General features: G+C 45.1%; 1 protein-coding gene and 1 non-coding gene across 2 annotated transcripts in view; both read left to right on the top strand.

Moving 5' to 3' along the window:
- LOC139765658 (phosphoenolpyruvate carboxykinase, cytosolic [GTP]-like) overlaps positions 1-24,821 on the top strand; it is an 87,175-nt gene that overhangs the window by 41,309 nt on the left and 21,045 nt on the right. The window lies entirely within an intron of this gene.
- TRNAN-GUU (transfer RNA asparagine (anticodon GUU)) lies at positions 17,871-17,944 on the top strand. Its single transcript has one exon. It is a non-coding gene; the product is annotated as a tRNA-Asn (tRNA).

Here is a 24,821-nt window from a genome sequence, read left to right as displayed (position 1 = left end):
GCCTGGCAACACAGTGGCGGCCTGAGTTGTGGGGCCGGTTTTGAGGAAGGAGAAGCATAGATCATTCTAATTTTGGCAACAGATACCAAAGATATTTTTAGTATTTTCATAAAAGACGATGTAAAAAGAAATATGATCCCTGACTGGTATGTTATAGTTCTATTTGGCGTAGTGCCAGCTTGGGTCCACCTACACGAACCTACTTGTAGTCTGTATTATCCATGATTGAGCTCCGTTATGGCGTCCACGTCATTCGTTGAGTTGGCAAAAGTGGTGAACGTTGACAGTTTTTATTTTTTTGTCATAAAAATTGGTGTGCGTTGTGGTTTGTATTTTAAATCCAAAAACGACGTGAGATGTGACTCTGATATGGACCATTGACTTATTACATCTCTTGATGTGGGATGGTTATGCTTGCTGACCACCGTTACTGTGAAATACTCCAGCTAGATTCTCCACAAAGAAACTAGGAATCCTACTCAGGTGGCGAAGGCTCTTCGCTCATGGACACTTACTTCGAATGTAAAGGAGCAACTCTGTCACATCTCGGGAGGTTCAAACTCGAAATGATTACTTGAAAAACTAAAATTTCAAACAGTCTGGCTCTTCAGCTTTCACAATCTGATCTAGAGCGGTGGTTCTCTTTCCCATTTTTGCAGCTATTACTTCGGTTTTGCATCTCCTGTTAGGTAGCCCACGCAATATACGGCAGCCGCAGCTTCCCTTTATGGGGTCCATGTATGTAGTATATATATATATATATATATATATATATATATATATATATATATATATATATATATATATATATTACCGCAAAATTCAGTAGAGCGTATTATCAAGGACACTTACAATCACAGAGAAGGAGAGTGGAATTTTGCAGTAGTGTTATTGTGCACTCCATGAGCGCTTCATTATCACAGTCACGAAGCGTTTGTGCCAAACCCCAGAGGCCAAATGAGTTATGACAAAGTTGGTTCATTACAGAAGCTTACAGTTTTCCCATACGGTAAAAGCCATCTTCTAGATACATGAAGTGGATACAGTCTAAGAATTACAGGTATTTTAGTATAAACAGTAATGTGTTATGCCGTTTTTTGTTAGGTAAGTTTGGACCTAAATCACCATTTTTCTTTTCTTTCAAAGACACGTTTTTCTACTTTGTGTCCACATCTCTAGCCACAAACTTTAAACTTCATATGATTAACATCACCATATAGGCCACATCATATGATTAACATCTCCAGATAAGTCAGTAGCGTAGGAGAAACTCATATAGTATTTATAACCTAAACATTGATATAGCCATTGAGTTCGTCTTGAAATTTTATTTGTTACTTTCTACGTACATGTCATATTGGATACATTTCACCGTGACGGCAGATGGATTCAACAGTGCCCAATATTTGCTAGCCTTCGTACATGAAATAGATCTCTTTGTTCCTACCTGAATATGGATTTTTTGTAAAAATTTCTAGTTTACGACCCCAGTGTTACATTCCAAAATTTATCCAAAGCATCAGCTTCAATCACGCTCTAGGAAACCCATTAATAAGAAAAGGAGTACCAGCAGTGCTCACATATCTGTCCCTGGCTTGAGCGCAGCATGCCACACTCCAGACATCAGGGGTTTATATAGGGAGAGTAGTGAGGACAGAGGATTCAAGAGAGTGTTGAACTGTCTGCGGCTCTGTGTGGTCTGTGCGAGAGCGCGAGGAGGGATGGCGTGTCTGGGCTGTTGAACAGTTCAGCAGTTTTGGTGGAGAGAGAGAGAGAGAGAGAGAGAGAGAGAGAGAGAGAGAGAGAGAGAGAGAGAGAGAGAGAGAGAGAGATGCCTACTTTCCCAGGTAATGGAGATGAGGTCGTTCACATCGGCTGTGACGTAAGGAGTCGGGTTGTGCAAGATCCGACCCGCGTCCGTCCCTCCGCCTCTCCCTTCTCTCCACCAGACCGCTTCCCCTCCACCACCGCCACTGCCTCCTCCGCTGCCAGGGCCCTCCTCTACCTAGCCTTAAAACTCGTCGTGTGTATCGAGATGATAATAGCGATTGTGACGACAGCCCGATGATAATTACCCACATGATAATGACTCTTGAGATGATACGAATGATAATTAAAGATAGCTGAGATAGACGATAAGGACTGTATTGATAATGACGATGAAAGTGATGCTATAATGAAAGTGAAGAGTTGGCCACGCTACCAGCTGCCTCTACCACAACTAGGCTTCCTAACACAACTGGCCTTCATACAAGCACCTTTGCTACACCTGTAGCTTTTAATACACCATTGCTGCTAGGGAGCCAATACCTCGTCTTTACAGTTACCACTTCTTCTGTACCTACAACTTCGACTATGACCGTATCACAAATTTGCGAAATGGTGGTAGAGAGTACGAGAATTGGCCTTAGTAAATTTGTTCTCCTTTTTTTAGAATTTTATGGGCGTGGAAAGTTTATTCGTACTGTTGAAGAAGTATAACCTGGTGTGTGGTGTGGTATGTACTAAATGGGGATTGTACAGACTGTTGGCGTAGTAGTGTGTGTGTATAGGTAGCTGGCGCGGTAGTGTATTTATCACAGAAGGTACAGGCAGCTGGCACGCTACTGTTTACCACAGAGAAGTACAGGCAGCTGGCTCGGTGTTGTGAGTACTACAGGGTAGGTCAAGCAGCTGGTAAGTACCCCGCATACCGAGGGCTGTTACAGGCACCGGCAACGTTACCTGCGTACCACAGGGGAGTTACAGACACCTGCTAAGTTACCTGCGTACCACGGGGGAGTTACAAGCCCTTGCTAAGTTACCAACCTACCACAGGGGAGGTTACAAGTACCTGCTAATTTACCTGCGTACCACAGGGTAGGTTACAAGCACCTGCTAAGTTTTCTGCCTACCACAGGGGAGTTACAGGCACCGGCAACGTTACCTGCGCACCACATGGGAGGTTACACTGGTGGCAGCTGGCGTGGTGACGGGCGGTGAGTGGCAGGCCTCGGCCAAGGCTGCTGCTATGGTGCGTCTTGGCTGCCCGGGTCTGGCTCTCACGTGAGGTGTGGGGCGCCCGCCAACCAAGGTTACTACAAGCTAGGCTACTGCGCTGCCATCGTGGTCGTTGTGATGCCCGGCCCTCACGAGCACTGGCCTCTCACTCTTACGTCCTTACCCTCTTCCCTTGATACCTTTCCCTCCACCTCCCACACACACACACACACACACACACACACACACACACACACACCAAGCTCTCAGTACCTTCAGTTTTCACATACACCCGTCCTTACCTAACCTTCCAAGCCCTATCCTTTCCTAACCTACACCAACTCCTGGCCCTAACCTCTCCTAACCTACATCCACCAGCCACTATGGCCCTAACCAACCTCCTAATCCTAGCTCCTCTCATCCCTCACCAACGCCAGAGTTCTAACCACTCCTAGGTTTCGTCAACTCCTAGCACACATCAACCTGCGGCCCTAACCTCTCCTAGCACACACCAACCTGCGGCCCTAACCTTTCCTAGTACACACCAACCTGCGGCCCTAACCTCTCCTAGCACACATCCTGCGGCCCCAACCTCTCCTAGCACACACCAACCTGCGGCCCTAACCTCTCCTAGCACACACCAACCTGCGGGCCTAACCTCTCCTAGCACACACATCCTGCGGCCCCAACCTCTCCTAGCACACACCAACCTGTGGCCCTAACCTCTCCTAGCACACACCAACCTGCGGCCCTAACCTCTCCTAGCCCTCACCAACCTGCGGCCCCAACCTCTCCTCGTCCTTGCTGTTTTTACACCCTTGAAAAAAAAAATTATTTTTCAGACCCGCTTCCATTAACCAGTTCCTAACATGTGTGACACTCAGATAAAATCATCAAATCCGTTTTCTTCTTAATCATCCGTTATTTGGTTATGTCCTGCTACTATTCGTCTGTGATATCCTGCACCACAGTGATATCCTGCTGCTGTTCGTCTGTGATAACCTGTATCTCAAGTGATATCCTGCTGCTGTTCGTCTGTGATATCCTGCGTCTCAGTGATATCCTGCCGCTGTTCGTCTGTGATATCCTGCATCTTAGTGATATCCTGCTGCTGTTCGTCTGTGATATCCTGCATCTTAGTGATATCCTGTTGCTATTCCCGCCTTTTCCCAGAGGATGAGGGCGCCATGAGTCCTTCTGCCCACTTGGGCCCGCCCGTCATCCCTCCTTGTGTCGACGTACTGCACCCGCACTGTACGCTTTATGCTTGCCTTCACGTATCCCCACTACTTTGTACCCTCTTAAGCCACACTGTCACAGACAGTGCTCTCTCTCTCTCTCTCTCTCTCTCTCTCTCTATATATATATATATATATATATATATATATATATATAGAGAGAGAGAGAGAGAGAGAGAGAGAGAGAGAGAGAGAGAGAGAGACCCCGAGTGTCCCGATGGAGTTATGTGGTGCTTAGCCAGCCAGCGTCGCAGGTCCACACCCAACCCTTACGTAAAGCACGCCCCCCCCCCCCCCACAACACCAGCCTCATCCATTTGTTTAGTGTTGGGCAGCGCGGGATGAACAGTACAGCAACGTCTCCGGAAATGATATAAAAGATAAGGGATCCCGTCTTCCAAACTGGTGACCCAGTGATGCTGTTTTGGGTTGAGAATTGAAACAAAAACACGCTCCCATCGGGTTTGGGGATGGGTGGGTTTGGGGACCTTGTAACTACAAGTACACATCACAGAGGTGGCGGGGACTGTGGGGAAGGATGTAGGTGGGGTTAGATACCCTTGACATTGAAGGACGTCCCTGTATAAGGTTGTAAGTCAAGGATGTGTGGGCATGAAGACCAGGGACAAGATGAAGGACAGATGAGACAGGAATGGAAGGTATGGGGAGCTAGCTGTAGCTCCTCCTGCACCCCGGGCCCCTCTCCCGTCCCCAAACCTTGTATGTTGCTATGTTGCTGGTCCGTTGATACAGAGGAGGGTTGGGACTCGACACTCTCCCTTGTCCCCACAGCCGCCACCCTCCCACCCTCGAGGAGGCTGACCTAGCAACATAACCACCTGTTACTAAGACACTCTGCTCCCCGCGTAAAAGCACGTTACACAATGAGGATGAGAATATTTGAAGAGGCGAGAGCTGTTGTAATCACACCAGCGCGGCGGGTTTTCGGCTACACGCTGACGCGGCTCTGCCGACCTGACGCGCGCGTTGTTGCCATATACATACCTCCCTCACTCCCTCACTCACTCGCCCGCGGGACGATCTTTTGAAAATGACTTGGCGTTGAGAATTTTGTTTAGCCAACGTCTTTGGGTGGGAATTACTCTAAGAAAGTCCCACTTCGAGGTGAACCGTATATCTAACTTTGATATATATTTTTTTTAAGTAGGCAAACTTCGTTCTAAGAGGATTCGTTGTTACGTAACAGATGTGATAAGGCTCCGCCGACTTGCTCGTTAACAAAGGATTGTTTACGATATCTTCACCTGTTTGTTTTACTGCGTGTTTATTTGGATAACTTTTACATATATCTTGATTGTACATTTAATCAAGCTCATCACATAATGACTTTAGACACATTTCTCCTCCAAGAACTGTAAATTGAATGAAGAGTTGTCAAATGTACCTCAGCAATGTAGACGTGTAGAAACTACTGGTTAGCGTTAGGCTCTTGTCATCTTTACTCGCTCTGCAGTGTTGCGTTGTATGTATAAAAGTCGCCTAAGTAACTCAGGCTGAAATATATTGTCTAGATGCATAGTGAGAGAGTATGTCGTCGTAGAATCATTAGTAACACCAGAAGAAAAAAAAGAAAATGTTTAGGGAAATTTTCGCATGTAGCTTGACGCTGAGGACCTCGATGTGAACCCTGGCAGGTAATGAAACTTGTGCCAAACCACCAACTCTCCATCCAGGCCAAGTGTACTGTTTACTACTCTAACAGACCACGTGGCAGTGAGTACTCTAGACGGAAAGGTCAGTGTTGTGTAAGGTTAACATCTCAAAACGACGCGACCATTACCCAGCCCCATGGGTTTTATTCCTTATGTAAACAGATTCACACAAAAGAGTAGCTCGTAACCTTAAACTTTGGGCGTCTAGTTCCTCAGGAAGGAATGCGGTACCTCGAAGTCCTCTCAAGACCTTCGAACTGGCCCACTCGCGTCGCCGTTCCCGCTGTTCCGCAGACGCCAAAAACCCCTCCCTCCAACCCCCACAGCCATACTGCGTATATAGTAGCCACGCTTTGCCAAGCCGTAAGGCTAGAACGACCTTATTACGAACATGTTACGTCACCCTTCAGTCTGGCGCTGATGGCAATACTCCGAACAGCAGATGTGAAATCCTTCGACACTTTCGTGGTGGGGAGGGAGTTGTTGATGTTCGTAGATTCGCCAGACCGCCTTTCCCTGGCGTCGGCCATTGTCTTACAGACTGCTTGGCCTCAGTTCCCTCAGTTTTTGGACAGTACAGATCATATGCATCCAGCACTTGGTGTCGTCCCTGACGCCCAACAGCAGTCGGGAGGTTTTAGAGTGATTGGCGACGTGAAGACGAATGACGGGAAAGGATTTTATGTTGTATGCATTAGTGAGAACACCTGCCACCCACGGCTGTCTGATTCTACGCGTAGGTTCTGGTATACTGAAGGGGAATATAGAGGCCAAGGACACATTAAGGTAATAAAGATGTTAGGGGGACACATACACAAAGGGTAATAAAGATGCCAGTTACACTATGAGCGTGATAAAGACGCTTGAGCACACATCCTTGGTTCTTGTTTCAACCATACAAACTTGAACAAGATTAGATCATTTTTTTTTTCTGCTCTGCCGACTGAGCAGTGACACTGAAAAATGGGGAGATATGATGATGATGGTGAAGAAAATGCTTATCATCTGAGACCTTAGGCTGTTCAGTGCTCCCGCGTGCACGTATCAAACATCTTAATTGAATCTTACGTGGTCAAGTACCCATTATTATTATTATTATTATTATTATTATTATTATTATTATTATTATTGTTATTATTATTATTAAAAACATTTATGTTGCGATGATCAAAATGCCTTCGTTGGTCATCTGTTACAGTGTGATTGATTAGCGAAGATGATAATTAACGTAGAGAAAACTGCTTCGCGAATCTCTATGAGCCGAGGACAGCGATAGTGAGAGAGAGAGAGAGAGAGAGAGAGAGAGAGAGAGAGAGAGAGAGAGAGAGAGAGAGAGAGAGAGAGAGTGCATGTGTGTGTGTGTGTGTGTGTGTGTGTGTGTGTGTGTGTATGTCATTTTGATGGGGGGGATTCAGAGACATCTTTACTGTGTACGTTCAAGGTTTATGAGGTTAGATTATAGGACTCTGAGGGTATGTGATGCTAGGCTTATGGGTATGCTTGGGGCTTGCGTTGGTATAATAGGTTCGAGACCCCATACAGTGCTTGGGGCTTGCGTTGGTATAGTAGGTTCGAAACCCCATACAGTGCTTGGGGCTTGCGTTGGTGTTGTAGGTTCGAGACCCCATACAGTGCTTGGGGCTTGCGTTGGTGTTGTAGGTTCGAGACCCCATACAGTGCTTGGGGCTTGCGTTGGTATAGTAGGTTCGAGACCCCATATAGTGCTTGGGGCTTGCGTTGGTGTTGTAGGTTCGAGACCCCATACAGTGCTTGGGGCTTGCGTTGGTATAGTAGGTTCGAGACCCCATATAGTGCTTGGGGCTTGCGTTGGTGTTGTAGGTTCGAGACCCCATACAGTGCTTGGGGCTTGCGTTGGTGTTGTAGGTTCGAGACCCCATACAGTGCTTGGGGCTTGCGTTGGTATAGTAGGTTCGAGACCCCATACAGTGCTTGGGGCTTGCGTTGGTGTTGTAGGTTCGAGACCCCATACAGTGCTTGGGGCTTGCGTTGGTGTTGTAGGTTCGAGACCCCATACAGTGCTTGGGGCTTGCGTTGGTATATTAGGTTCGAAACCCCATTCAGTGCTTGAAACTCGTGGTGACGTAGGTTCGAGGTCCCATTCCGTGTTTGGGTCACGTGGTGACGGAGGTTCGAGGTCCCATAGCTTGAATCAATAAGTCACCCACCAGGTTTCGTCGGGGGGGCGCAGGGAGGCCTCTACCCCTGCCCCAGCCAGCCCCAGGCCTCGCCAACACCAGCTGGGCCTTCGAGGAGGCCAAAGGCAGGTGGAGGTCACCACTGAAGTCAGCTATCGTCGTCGTCTTCCCCTTAGAGTCTAGGGGTTCCCGAGGCTTTTCTCAGTGCGACCCACACCAGTGGTGTCGTCAGTGGGTGGAGCACGACCCCCAAGTGGGTATATATGTGTGTGTGTGTGTGTGTGTGTGTGTGTGTGTGTAATCCTACATTGCTATTGCCACACGAGTTGGTTGCCAGAGAAATCCCTCTCCTCCTCATTACATCGCCTTGCAGCCCCACCTCACCTCATTACCTTCGATAGATTTAGTAATTTGTAAAAGTTTATGGCGAAGGCTTTCGACTGTTATTGGGGGGAGGAGGAGGAGTGGGGGGGGGAGCCATGACGTCATGCCAAGGCTTTGATGTTCGATATGTGTGACGGGTTTGGAGCTCTAGTGAGGGGAGGAAGGGGGTGGAGGCTGGGGTGCTCTGTGTGTGTGTGTGGAGCTGCGGTACGACCTTTGACAGCAACGGTACGATCCTCGAGCACTACGGTACGACCCTTGACAGCAACGGTACGATCCTCGAGCACTACGGTACGACCCTTGACAGCAACGGTACGATCCTCGAGCACTACGGTACGACCCTTGACAGCAACGGTACGATCCTCGAGCACTACGGTACGACCCTTGATAGCAACGGTACAGTCCTCGAGCACTACGGTACGACCCCTGACAGCAACGGTACGATCCTCGAGCACTACGGTACGACCCTTGACAGCAACGGTACGATCCTCGAGCACTACGGTACGACCCTTGACAGCAACGGTACGATCCTCGAGCACTAAGGTACGACCCTTGACAGCAACGGTACGATCCTTGAGCACTAAGGTACGACCCTTGGTTCTGATATCTCCTAAGTGTCGGCTCTAAGGCCATACCTTCGTGGCCAGGGCTTGTACCGTCGTGCTCATGGGATCGTACCGCCGTGCTCAAGGGGGGTACTGTCGTCTCTGTAGACTGTACCTCCTTGCTTATAACTCGTACTTTCGTATTCCGGTGTCGTACCGTCGTGCTCAAGAGTCGTACCCCCATCGTACGTGCTCAAGGGTCGTACCGTACCGTCTTCCTTAAGAGACTACGACCTTCAGCACATTAGGTCTCGTCTGTCTACCCTGATACACCATTTTTTTTCCCCCCGTTCGATTTTTTTTTATTAATGTTCGTAAAGTCAAGGGTATTGTGGCTACACAGTTATGTATATGTTTTTCTTTTTCGTTTCGTTTTTGAGCTCTGACAATTGTATAATGATTTTTTGTTTTGTATAAATGGCCGAAGAACCGAATAAGATGGTCAAACGGGTTATTTTAATGTCGGAAAACCAGGCACTTCCTTCAGCCAACAGTTCTGAGGAACCTGAAGTCATAGACAGCATTCCGAACACAGCTCTAAGGAAATGAATAAAAAAAATTTAGTAGTTCAACGTCAATAAATGTAAGAACTAAAGTATAAACATTTAAGTTCCAATGAAGAACAAGAAAAGTTTGCAAGATATTTGGTTCTGATGAAATAAGCAAATGATTTTTAGGAGGTGCTCCTATTAGATATAGTAAATTGATAACAAAATCATTGGTTCCCCATAAACGAATGAAGATTATCAGTTTACCTGGATCACATGAAAGAAGTCAAATTGAAATCAACAGATTTGGACTCCGTATGATAACCGAAAAAAAATTCCCAACCACATTTTGCTGCAGTAAAAACACCAAATAAAAATCAGTATTTACTAAGAATCTTTGAAATTGAAAACAAGACGAACAGACACAACGAATTGTTAGGTAATTAGGCTCCTGTTCATGTAAATTTCAGGAGTAAGGAATTGGCTACGTCAGGTTAGATTAGGTTAGCTTCGGCTAGGTTAGGTTAGGTTAGGTTTGGCTAGGTTAGGTTAAGTTAGGTTGCAGCTAAGACACGCAAGCCAGTTGCTAACGATGACCCAAGTCAATATCAAGCGAAATATCTGAGTTGCAAAATAATTGAAACACCAGCGTCTCTTTTTTATCCTTACACCCTGTGTACAGAAGGGGTGGGAGGGGCTGCGCTCTGCCACAACCTTTCTCGTTTTCTCTCCTTCCCTCCTTTTTCATCACTTCCTCCATCTTCCTCCTCAGCTGGTGGCTCTCCCTCCCTCTACCACCCTTTGTCACGCCAGCACCTCGTACTTCTCTTGTCTTACTCTGCTTTCCCTGGACTCGCTCCATCCTTTGGGACGGCATACCTGTGGCTCAGAATAGTCACCTTGAAGGACGCTGTAGTGATACGAATTATATATATGTATGTATATATATATATATATATATATATATATATATATATATATATATATATATATATATATATATATATATATATATATATATATATATATATATATATATACCCTCAGTACTAGAGAACACAACCACGTACCTTTGTGGAGAACACAACTGGTCCCAAAAAAGTTGAAGTTCCAAGAAGACATCCCATTACACATGTTAAGAACAGAACGAAATATATGATTTTCAGCCTGGTGTATGTCAACTGCGAAGACAAGTTTCTTGGGTTTCTTATATATATATATATATATATATATATATATATATATATATATATATATATATATATATATATATATATATATATATATATATATATATATATATTTATATGTATATATATATATATATATATATATATATATATATATATATATATATATATATATATATATATATATATATATATATATATATAGATAGATAGATAGATAGATAGATAGATAGAGAGAGAGAGAGAGAGAGAGAGAGAGAGAGAGAGAGAGAGAGAGAGAGAGAGAGAGAGAGAGAGAGGAATGTGAGTTCGAGAGTGTGAGGTGAAGGAGGTGGTGCATTGTGAGGTGGGGTGGCCTCAGATGTGTAGTGCAATGAGGTCCATGGATGTTGAGGTGGTCTGAGGTGCGAGATAGAGACATAATTGGGTTTTTAGGTCGTCAGAGAGGGAGGGAGCGGAGGGTCCTTGACTGTGAGGGAGGGAGGGAGTAAGCGAAGGGCTCTAGGTTGTGAGGGAGGGAACGGGGGATCTTAGGTTGTGTGGGAGTGAGCGGAGGGTCCTAAATTGTAAGGGAGGGAGCGAAGGTTCTTAGGTTGGTTGTGAGGGAGGAAGCAGAAGGTCTTGGGCTGTGAGCGGAGGGTCCTGAGTTATGAGATGAGGAGTGGGGGAGGATGTGGTGTGTGGGTGTGTGTGTGTGTGTGTGTGTGTGTGTGTATGTGGTGATGGCGGCCTTGGGACCAGCCAGTTCAGGCAGGTTAACCAACGTCCACGCCCTCCACACAACCCCGTCCCTCCCTCCTGAGTCTCTCTCTCTCTCTCTCTCTCTCTCTCTCTCTCTCTCTCTCTCTCTCTCTCTCTCTCTCTCTCTCTCTGAGTGTAGTTCATCCTCATCTCATGCTACTTGGCCCGTCGCACGTTCGTCTTCTGTTTCCGTAACCGCTGCCCTCCGTTGCCAACGGCCACCCCAAAACAGGAGAAATGATTTCAGTAGAATTATTCAGGAGAGTCTGGTGTGACGTGAAGGTGCGTAGTAATGACTGGGGCCGGGCTGGGCCAGGCTGGGCCGCTCATACTGGTCAACCTTGTAGACCAGAACATTGTAGTCGATCGGCCCTTGATACCGGTGCAGCTTATAGGGACATCATCATCATCATCATCATCATCATCATCATCATCATCATCTTCGTCTTCATCATCATTATCATTTCTATCTTCATCTTCATCATCATTATCATTTTCATCTTCATGTTCATCATCATCATCTTCATCTTTATCTTCATCTTCATCATCATCATCATCATCATTTTCATCATCATCATCATTTTCATCTTCATCATCATCATCATCATCATCATCTTCATCTTTATCTTCATCTTCATTATCATCTTCATGATCATCATCATCATCTTCATTTTTATATTCATCTCCATCATCATCATCACTGAGAACCAGTTCGATCCCTTATGGACATCGCTTGTCTTCGCCTCTGTCCCCGTCCTGGGACAACGTCCCTTATGGTCTTCGCCTCTCTCACCGTCTTGGGACAACGCTCCGTCGCGCATGTGTGTGTGTGTGTGTGTGTGTGTGTGTGTGTGTGTGTAGGTGTAGGTGAGTCGACACACATCTCGCGAGGCTTGAAAGATATACTCATGGTTCCAGTGTAGTTCATGGTTCGTACCATTTGAGAAGGGTTGGTGATGGAAGGAGGCCATAACGAACCAACGAAAATCAGTGCTCGTATATATATATATATATATATATATATATATATATATATATATATATATATATATATATATATATATATATATATATATATTGAAGGGTCCAGTAGGGCACAGTGGTGCGCGTGATCTTGTATTTGCTGATAACCACGTGGAAAATGAAACACGATTAAGTGTCCCAAGTGCACTCTCGTGTAATGATCACATCGTCTCACACACACACACACACACACACACACACACACACACACACACACACACACACACACACACACACACAATTTTTGATGTTGCTGGACTCCTGTGTAATGTTACAAAGCATGAATAGAAATGATCTTTGGCGAAGCTGTATTATTCGTCAGTTGACAAAAACAAAGTACCGTCTCACCAGAGAACGTTTCCTCTGAATGGACACCAACCTTTCCCTGGTACTGAATGTGGCGCAACCTTGGAGCTGCAGGGACCCCCACTCTCGTGGCTTTAGCCAAAGGTCTCCTTTGTGAAAGAGATCCGGGGGTTGTATAATAATAATGATACTAATTATGGTAATAATAATATTGATAATAATAATAGTAATGATAATAATGATAATATGATATTAGTAATGATGATAATGATACTACTACTACTACTACTACTACTACTACTACTACTACTAATAATAATAATAATAATAATAATAATAATGATAATATTCATTTTCTGTCTTTTACCAAAAATAATGATAATGATAATAATAATAATTATAATAATAATAGTGATAATAATAATAATAATAATAATGATAATAATAATCATAATAATAATAATAATAACATTCATTTTCTATCTTTTACGAAGAAAACATTGCCCAATTACACCATCTTCAGTGCTGGATGTCTGAGTCATATGCCAAACCCTCTGTTGTCGTCTACTCCCACCAGACTTTCTGTCGTCATAACAGGAAATATCTAAGCTTTCAGGCAAGATTATGATATGACGTATGAGAAGTGAGTCATATCCATCTTGTTATGCAATGTTTAATGAAGTCATGCACAGGGAGTTAGTCACTAAGTCCATTTCAAAAATGTATGAATGGTGATGAAATCTAGTTCGTGTGTGGAAAGGGGAGCAAAATGCCTATTAACATTTCTTTTTTTTTCATTTATATATAAACTTAGAACACTCTTGCTCCATTTTTTATTCTTTCTGTACGTCATTACTCTCTTACTCCCTCTTACGATTTGATGTTTGAAGTTTTGATGTAAAAGATTAAACATGATTTACCGAATCACATTTCGTTGAAAGTGATTGAATCATTGGTTCTTCGGTCGTAGGATGTCCTCACCTCATTATTTTGTTCTCTGTTCTCTCCTTAACGCATGGATATATATATATATATATATATATATATATATATATATATATATATATATATATATATATATATATATATATATATATATTAAACGTATTTGCCATATCCTGCGTTAGCGAGGTAGCATTAAGAACAGAGGACTGAGCCAAGAGGGAAGATCCTCACTTGGCCCCCTTCTCTGTTCCTTCTTTTGGAAAAGTGAAGGTTTGAGGGGAGAATTTCCAGCCCTCCGCTCCCTCCTGTTTTAGTCACCTTTTACGACACGCAGGGAATACGTAGGAAGTTCTTTCTTCCCTACCACGCCTGTCCATTCATTCTATCCCATGCACGCCTCTCACCTTCCTGAATGGTCAAAACACAACCTTTGCTCAGGATACTGTCTGTCCCTCTGCCACTGACACATCCATGAGATAAATCATCCACCCGACCATCGTCCTCCACCTCTCTCTCTCTCTCTCTCTCTCTCTCTCTCTCTCTCTCTCTCTCTCTCTCTCTCTCTCTCTCTCTCTCTCTCTCTCTCTCTCTCTCTCTCTCTCTCTGCACACACACACACACACACACACACACACACACACACACACACACATTCCCTACCCTCAACTTGATCCTTGATCTTTGCGGAGGCAGATCATGTCCCTGGGAGCAGGTTCGACCGGTGCCCTCAGTGACCATGGGAGAGATCCCGGTAATGGCGCAGATGAGGGCCGTTTCCCTCACCACACACGCGCGCGCGCGCCTTGGTGGTTCTCCCTGACTGAATAAAGGGGGGGAAAGAAAATTAGGGAAGGGGTTTCACACTGACTTCCAGAATGGTCCATCCTGTTCCGGCGGCGGTGGTGGTGGTGGGGGTTAGGAGGTCCTTGTGTTTTGTGTGGAGACAGAGTTACCCAGTGACCACAGGTTGATGTGTCGCGGTAAACGGAGTTCTTGTTCACAGGTCCTCCGCAAGGTGAGGGGTTGGGGCCGCTGTACTTGTGACTGTTGCGTCATGGCTAACGTGAAGATTATTGTGATGAGAGATCTCACGAGCAAACTGATTATGAATATATATATATATATATATATATATATATATATATATATATATATATATATATATATATATATATATATATATATCTTTCATACTATTCGCCATTTCCCGCGTTAGCGAGGTGGCATTAAGAACAAAGGACTGGGCCTTTGAGGGAATATCCTCACCTGGCCCCCTTCTCTGTTCCTTCTTATGGAAAATTAAAAAAAAAAGAAAGAGAGGGGAGGATTTCCAGCCACCTGCTCCCTCCCCTTTTAGTCGCCTTCTACGACACGCAGGGAACACGTGGGAAGTATTCTTTCTCCCCTATCCCCAGGGATATATATATATATATATATATACACACTCCTCTGAAGACTGTTCATTCTTAAATGTTTCGTCTCTTCGTGAGACCTTGCCCTTTTGACAGTCCACTGGACAAGGGCGCCTAGGACGAGGAAGCATTGTGGGTAACCGTTCCCCAGCATCATTAGATTTCCCCTACTTCGCACACACACACACACACACACACACACACACGTGATGGTATGGATCCTGACTGCCAGAAAGCATTTGACTCTACCACGTAGAAGTTTGGTAAAGGAGTTAGGTCTTGTGTACACTTATGTTACAATAACATGCTCATGGTCCTGTAACATTCATGATCCAGTAACACTCATGATCCAGTGTCACACTCATGATCCAGTAACACTCATGATCCAGAGTCACATTCATGATCTAGTAACATTCATGATCCAGTAACACTCATGATCCAGTGTCACATTCATGATCCAGTAACACTCATGATCCAGTGTCACACTCATGATCCAGTAACACTCATGATCCAGTAGCACACTCATGATCCGGTAACACTCATGATCCAGTAACACACTCATGATCCAGTAACACTCATGATCCAGTGTCACACTCATGATCTAGTAACACTCATGATCCAGTAACACTCATGATCCAGTAACACTCATGATCCAGTAACACACTCATGATCCAGTAACACACTCATGATCCGGTAACACTCATGATCCAGTAACACTCATGATCCAGTAACACTCATGATCCAGTAGCACACTCATGATCCGGTAACACTCATGATCCAGTAACACTGATGATCCAGTAACACTCATGATCCAGTAACACTCATGATCCAGTAGCACACTCATGATCCAGTAACACTCATGATCCAGTAACACACTCATGATCCAGTAACACATGATCCAGTAGCACACTCATGATCCGGTAACACTCATGATCCAGTAACACACTCATGATCCAGTAACACACTCATGATCCAGTAACACTCATGATCCAGTAACACTCATGATCCAGTAACACTCATGATCCAGTAACACACTCATGATCCAGTAACACACTCATGATCCAGTAACACATGATCCAGTAGCACACTCATGATCCGGTAACACTCATGATCCAGTAACACACTCATGATCCAGTAACACACTCATGATCCAGTAACACTCATGATCCAGTAACACTCATGATCCAGTAACACTCATGATCCAGTAACACACTCATGATCCAGTAACACACTCATGATCCAGTAACACATGATCCAGTAGCACACTCATGATCCGGTAACACTCATGATCCAGTAACACACTCATGATCCAGTAACACTCATGATCCAGTAACACACTCATGATCCAGTGTCACATTCATGATCCAGTAACACTCATGATCCAGTAACACACTCATGATCCAGTAACACTCATGATCCAGTAACACTCATGATCCAGTAACACTCATGATCCAGTGTCACATTCATGATCCAGTAACACTCATGATCCAGAGTCACATTCATGATCCAGTAACATTCATGATCCAGTAACACTCATGATCCAGTGTCACACTCATGATCCAGTAACACTCATGATCCAGTAGCACACTCATGATCCGGTGAAACACTCATGACCCAGTAACACACTCATGATCCAGTAACACTCATGATCCAGTGTCACACTCATGATCTAGTAACACTCATGATCCAGTAACACTCATGATCCAGTAACACACTCATGATCCAGTAACACATGATCCAGTAGCACACTCATGATCCGGTAACACTCATGATCCAGTAACACACTCATGATCCAGTAACACACTCATGATCCAGTAACACTCATGATCCAGTAACACTCATGATCCAGTAACACTCATGATCCAGTAACACTCATGATCCAGTAACACACTCATGATCCAGTAACACATGATCCAGTAGCACACTCATGATGTCCATAGTAACACTCATGATAACCATGATCAGTAACACACTCATGATCCAGTAACACTCATGATCCAGTAACACACTCATGATCCAGTAACACTCATGATCCAGTAACACACTCATGATCTAGTAACACTCATGATCCAGTAGCACACTCATGATCCAGTAACACTCATGATCCAGTAACACACTCATGATCCAGTAACACTCATGATCCAGTAGCACACTCATGATCCGGTAACACTCATGATCCAGTAACACACTCATGATCCAGTAACACTCATGATCCAGTAACACACTCATGATCCAGTAACACTCATGATCCAGTAGCACACTCATGATCCGGTAACACTCATGATCCAGTAACACTCATGATCCAGTAACACACTCATGATCCAGTAACACTCATGATCCAGTAACACTCATGATCCAGTAACACACTCATGATCCAGTATCACACTCATGATCCAGTAACACTCATGATCCAGTAACACACTCATGATCCAGTAACGTTAATAACCTAACTATAGCGAGTGTTCCAAAGGAGCAGTGACGCCCCACACTTGATACACGACAAGGGACGTGTTACCTCTCTCTCTCTCTCTCTCTCTCTCTCTCTCTCTCTCTCTCTCTCTCTCTCTCTCTCTCTCTCTCTCTCTCTCTCTCTCTCTCTATCTGTCTATCTATCTAGCTATCTATCCATCTATTTATCCATCTCTCTACTACCCTCCGAATGAGGTCCAGGGTACTTGAACTGTACGTCACTCGTACTGAGAAACACACACCCACCACCACTTCCTCGCGGCCTCCGTGGCACAATAGGTTAGCGCGTTCGGCTGTTAACCGAAAGGTTGGTGGTTCGAGCCCACCCGGGGGCGACTCTTTTACATTTGTCTATCTATTTGTTATCTGTCCCTCAATCTGTCTACAATAAATCAAGAATCTCCCAGAAATAATAGATGATTTAGGCCTAAGGGGTTTGATGTCAGTGGTAGAAGTTATTTGATTAGTAGAAGTGATTTTATGATTACATGTAGTGAGTTTATGATTACATGTTGTGAGTTTATGATTACATGTTGTGAGTTTATGATTACATGTTGTGAGTTTATGATTACATGTTGTGAGTTTATGATTACATGTTGTGAGTTTATGATTACATACTGTGAATGTATGAGTTTATATATTTTCTTTCGTGTTAGCTGAAACGGCACGGGCAAATGAATGACTTATGGCCAGCGGTCTACTTTCCGATATATATATCGATCAACTCCATGGGGAGGATGAACAGCTGGGTTGACTGTGGACTGAGTACCGCAGTCAGGACGGCCCGTGAATCCGTCACGGTCAGCAACGCTAACAGCTACACCAAGAAGGTCCAAATAGTGCGAAGATAAGATTACATGCTGTAAATATAGGATTACATGCTGTAAATATAGGATTACATGCTGTAAATATAGGATTACATGCTGTAAATATAGGATTACATGCTGTGAATATAGGATTACATGCACTGAACGTAGGATTACATGCTGTGAACATAGGATTACATGCTGTGAATATAGGATTACATGCACTGAACGTAGGATTACATGCTGTGAACATAGGATTACATGCACTGAACGTAGGATTACATGCTGTGAACATAGGATTACATGCTGTGAATATAGGATTACATGCACTGAACGTAGGATTACATGCTGTGAACATAGGATTACATGCTCTGAACGTAGGATTACATGCTGTGAATATAGGATTACATGCTGTGAACATAGGATTACATGCTGTGAACGTAGGATTACATGCTGTGAACATAGGATTACATGCTGTGAACGTAGGATTACATGCTGTGAACATAGGATTACATGCTGTGAACATAGGATTACATGCTCTGAACGTAGGATTACATGCTGTGAACATAGGATTACATGCTGTGAACATAGGATTACATGCTGTGAACATAGGATTACATGCTCTGAACGTAGGATTACATGCTGTGAACATAGGATTACATGCTGTGAACATAGGATTACATGCTGTGAATATAGGATTACATGCTGTGAATATAGGATTACATGCTGTGAACGTAGGATTACATGCTGTGAACATAGGATTACATGCTGTGAATATAGGATTACATGCTGTGAACGTAGGATTACATGCTGTGAACATAGGATTACATGCTGTGAACATAGGATTACATGCTCTGAACGTAGGATTACATGCTCTGAACGTAGGATTACATGCTGTGAACGCAGGATAACATGCTGTGAAACTGTGATTACACGTTGGGAATTTATGATCGACCTTAGACGACGCTCGTCGACCCGGTCCTTTTTAATATCAGTAAGATGAAAGGCGACGGATGATGGAGTCTCCTTATTTACCCAGTGATGAATGGCGCGACTTTTCTCAACAATCCGAGCCATCGCCTCCACCAGCCACCGATCTGACCAGCGAACGCCTGGCGCCTCCCCGCCGCTCGACGCTTGGCGTCACTCCCTCCGCGCACGGGGCCGCCCACGCCCGCCCTATCCGTTCCCGGACGTTAGATCGATGGACACCCTGTCGTAATCTGTTGACGACAGGTCGCCGTTGCTACAACACCACCACGACTTCTGCTTCGAGGATGGTGGGTCGCGTCGCAGACGGCGGTTGGATGGGTGGGTTTCGGGTGGGTAGTGAGGAGGGTGGATGGAAATGAGTATTCTGAGATGATTCGAAGTCGCGTCCGGATCTCGTTAAATCTCAGGGATCCCTGGGTTATGAGGTGTGTGTGTGTGTGTGTGTGTGTGTGTGTGTGTGTGTGTGTGTGTGTTATGGCTTTGCGTGGAAGGACATGTCCTTGTCCTTGGGTGTGCGTGGAGGACATGTCCTTGTCCTTGGGTTCCTAGCGCAAACAAAGAACACAGGCCTTGGAACACGAAGGTACCGTCGCACGATACTGTATCGTACCGTCGTGCTCATGGGTCGTACCGTCGTGTTTATGAGTCGTACCGTCGTGCTCATGAGTCGTACCGTCGTGCTCATGGGTCGCACCGTCGTGTTTACGGGTCGTACCGTCGTGTTTATGGGTCGTAACGTCGTGCTCATGAGACGTACCGTCGTGCTCATGGATCGTACCGTCGTGCTCAAAGGCTGCACCGTCGTGCTCATGGATCGTACCGTCGTGCTGAAAGGCTGTACCGTCGTGCTCATGGATCGCACCGTCGTGCTCAAAGGCCGTACCGTCGTGCTCAAAGGCCGTACCGTCGTGCTCATGAGTCGTACCGTCGTGCTCAAAGGCCGTACCGTCGTGCTCATGAGTCGTACCGTCGTGCTCAAGGAGACTGGGAGAAGCATACTACGATGAAGACCTTAGGTCATGACCGCTACCCTCCACGATGGGTCACTTAACCCCAAATCTTTCGTGACCCGTAAAGACCCACCAAAGTTTATCATTATTATTATTATTATTATTATTATTATTATTATTATTATTATTATTATTATAGTTATCGTTACTCCTATTAGCACTACTACTATCATTATTATTTATTAGCGTTACGATGAGATGAGGGTAAAGTGAAGATGAGTTTGGTGACCTGCAATAATAGTAATAATAATAATGATGATAATTATAGTGATCATTTAATCAGTTATATATTTTTATTATCATTATTGCTAGTATTATTACTATCACTATTGTTATTGTTATTATTACTGTTAGTGATATTATTGTTTTATATTTTAATCCTTATTATTGCTATCAATTTGTTATCATTACTATCATTTGTTATTATTATTATTATTATTATTATTATTATTATTATTATTATTATTATTATTGTTGTTGTTGTTGTTATTATTATTATTATTATTATTGTTGTTGTTGTTGTTGTTATTATTATTATTATTATTATTATTATTATTATTATTATTATTATTATTGTTGTTGTTGTTGTTGTTGTTGTTGTTGTTGTTGTTGTTATTATCATTACTGATTATTTGTTATTATTATATTATCTCTTAATCAGCTCTCTACTTCCATCATTACTTCGAGGGTGACGTGTCCTGTACGTATGATCTCATGCTTCTGCACTCCCTCCTCCCACCTTCCTTCCTTCCACCTGTGACCTGGTTCCTGGTGCGTCATGGTGACCGGCACACAGCCCAACAAACACGAGACACACGCCATGTGAGTCTTCTAGAGCAATCGATATAAAGGTTTAGGCTAGTAACCCACGCACCCACCCTGTTCTGGTGCCCCGTCTTCGACCTTGCCCCGTTAGGCCTTGCCCCGCGGTGGTGACCTGCGCTGCCTCGACTTATTCCGTGGTGGTGGTGACCTGTGGTGCCTCGACTTACCCCGTGGTGGTGATCTGTGCTGCCCCGACTCACCCAGGTGACCTGTGGTGCCCCGACTTGCCCCGTGGTGGTGACCTGTGCTGCTCCGACTTGCCCCATGATGGTGACCTATGCTGCTTCGACCTTACCCCTTGGTGGTGACCTCTGCTGCCTCGACTTACTCCTTGGTGGTGACCTGTTTCCACCTCGACTTACCCCGTGGGGTCTGTTGTGCCTCTGAGTCGTCTTGTGGTGCCATATAATTACCCAATAGTACAGTGAGTGAGTTCTACATCCTTCGAACCCCATCGAGTTTAGAACTCTTGGAGCCCCTCAAAGTTATTGAACTCTGTATACTGACACTCTCACATCAGACAGGGGTTAGAGCGTAGCGCTCACCGCAGGGAAAGTTAAAGAGTTTAGAATAATGAGTCGTGTGAGTTAACTTGCTGTGTTGCCGAGTGCTGTGTGCACGAAGGAGACATTTCTTTCGCGTCGGTGGACTTGAACGCCACCTACCCACGTGTTTTGGCGCCAGGCCAGGCCAGGGAGGGAAACTGGACAGCCACCGTCGTGCTGGCTCACTCGCATGGCCGTCACTGATCCTCCCGATGACCAGGCAGGTATGATCCTCCCTCCGTGGTCTAGGGTTACCCACCTAACCTACCTAGTTTCCTTCCTACTGCCTACAATGTGTGTGTGGGTGTGTGTGGGTGTGTGTGTGTGTGTGTGTGTGTGTGTGTAATGACCTATGTGTACTGTATGGGGGAGGATGCTCTACACTCGTAGGGGCGGGGCGAGGGGGCCGCCCTCACAGACTAGAGAGTCAAGTGCGAGTGTCACGTTCTGGGTGTAGGAGAACCCAGCCAGCCATGGTGTGCTGGTAACACTGCCGGCGCGGCAAGACTCCTCTCTCTCTCTCTCTCTCTCTCTCTCTCTCTCTCTCTCTCTCTCTCTCTCTCTCCAGCCAGATCGGTAGCCGAGGACGCCTGTCGTAGATAGACAGAACAACGTCGCTTGCCATAGTCAGGTAGCGAAGGACGCTTGTTATAGATAGATAGATAGACAAGGGCACTTCTCAAAGTTAGACAAGGTCCCCAGCACACGCGAGTTAGACGGTCAGAAGCAGCTGTAAGAAGACATGCCCCCCCCCCCCCCCAGTATACCTTAGCACGCGAGGCAAGGCTAGCGCGTAGCGCTCTCCGCAAGGGGGAAAAAAATTATCCCAAGAGTTGCCAAGAACAAGCTCTATGTGTGTGTGTGTGTGTGTGTGAAGTGTCGTGGAAGGGAGAGGTAGGAGACTGTGTTTTTGTGGACATGAATGCCAGCGGCCCACGTGTGGGCGAGGCAGAGAGAAAAGAGGAGAGAGAGAGAGAGAGAGAGAGAGAGAGAGAGAGAGAGAGAGAGAGAGAGAGAGAGAGAGAGAGAGAGAGAGAGAGAGAGTAGCGCGGTTGCCGGTCCACCTGGCTTGCCAGCTGGTGGGAGGTAGGTAGGTGGACGTGGAATTTCCCCCGGTCGGTTCTGCCATGGAATATTCCCAAGCTCCGGGAACCACCTGTAGGAGCTGCCCTGCGTGGCCGCTTTGGCCGGCTCTCCCCCCGGCGGCGCCTGCGTCAGGTGAGCAGAGGAAGGTGGGGGAGCAGGAGGAGGAGACTTGGGGCGTATGGGAAGGGGGAGAGGTTGAAACACGGAGCCCGGCCCCCTTCCTCTCCCCCTGCAGATCTATTGTTCATTCACAACAGTTCAGTGATAAGGAGTGTTGTGGTTGAGAGAGTTTGTAGGTTAATGGTGGGGTGTTGTAGGTTGTTAATGGTGGGGCATTGTAGGTTGTTAATGGTGGGTGTTGTGGGTTGTTAATGGTGGGGCATTGTAGGTTGTTAATGGTGGGTGTTGTAGGTTGTTAATGGTGGGGTGTTATAGGTTGTTAATGGTGGGGTGTTGTAGATTGTTAATGGTGGGGTGTTGTAGATTGTTAATGGTGGGGTGTTGTAGGTTGTTAATGGTGGGGTGTTGTAAGTTGTTAATGGTGGGGTGTTGTAGGTTGTTAATGGTCGAGTGTTGTAGGTTGTTAATGGTGGGGTGTTGTAGGTTGTTAATGGTGGGGTGTTGTGTATTGTTAATAGTGCGGTACTGTAGGTTGTTAATGGTGGGGTGTTGTAGGTTGTTAATGGTGGGGTGTTGTAGGTTGTTAATGGTGGGGCATTGTAGGTTGTTAATGGTGGGGTGTTATAGGTTGTTAATGGTGGGTGTTGTAGGTTGTTAATGGTGGGGTGTTGTAGGTTGTTAATGGTGGGGCGTTGTAGATTGTTAATGGTGGGGTGTTGTAGATTGTTAATGGTGGGGTGTTGTAGATTGTTAATGGTGGGGTGTTGTAGGTTGTTAATGGTCGAGTGTTGTAGGTTGTTAATGGTGGGGTGTTGTAGGTTGTTAATGGTGGGGTGTTGTAGATTGTTAATGGTGGGGTGTTGTAGGTTGTTAATGGTGGGGAGTTGTAGGTTGTTAATGTTGGGGAGTTGAAGTTTGTTAATGGTGGGGTTGTATAGGTTGTTAATGGTGGGGTGTTGTAGATTGTTAATGGTGGGGTGTTGTGGGTTGTTAATGGTGGGGTGTTGTAGGTTGTTAATGGTGGGGTGTTGTAGGTTGTTAATGGTGGGGTATTGTAGGTTGTTAATGGTCGAGTGTTGTAGGTTGTTAATGGTGGGGTGTTGTAGGTTGTTAATGGTCGAGTGTTGTAGGTTGTTAATGGTGGGGTGTTGTAGGTTGTTAATGGTCGAGTGTTGTAGGTTGTTAATGGTGGAGTGTTGTAGGTTGTTAATGGTCGAGTGTTGTAGGTTGTTAATGGTGGGGTGTTGTAGGTTGTTAATGGTCAAGTGTTGTAGGTTGTTAATGGTGGGGTGTTGTAGGTTGTTAATGGTCGAGTGTTGTAGGTTGTTAATGGTGGGGTGTTGTAGGTTGTTAATGGTGGGGTGTTGTAGGTTGTTAATGGTCGAGTGTTGTAGGTTGTTAATGGTTGGGTGTTGTAGGTTGTTAATGGTCGTGTTGTAGGTTGTTAATGGTGGGGTGTTGTAGGTTATTCATGGAGGGGTGTTGTAGGTTATTCATGGAGGGGTGTTGTAGGTTATTCATGGAGGGGTGTTGTAGGTTATTCATGGAGGGGTGTTGTGGGTTATTCATGGAGGGGTGTTGTAGGTTATTCATGGAGGGGTGTTGTAGGTTATTCATGGAGGGGTGTTGTAGGTTATTCATGGAGGGGTGTTGTAGGTTATTAATGGAGGGGTGTTGTAGGTTATTCATGGAGGGATGTTGTAGGTTATTCATGGAGGGGTGTTGTAGGTTATTCATGGAGGGGTGTTGTAGGTTATTCATGGAGGGGTGTTGTGGGTTATTCATGGAGGGGTGTTGTAGGTTATTCATGGAGGGGTGTTGTGGGTT

Source organism: Panulirus ornatus, chromosome 55 (assembly GCF_036320965.1).
Source record: "Panulirus ornatus isolate Po-2019 chromosome 55, ASM3632096v1, whole genome shotgun sequence".
NCBI classification, from domain to species: domain Eukaryota; kingdom Metazoa; phylum Arthropoda; class Malacostraca; order Decapoda; family Palinuridae; genus Panulirus; species Panulirus ornatus.
This window is presented reverse-complemented; position numbering and strand designations above follow the sequence as displayed.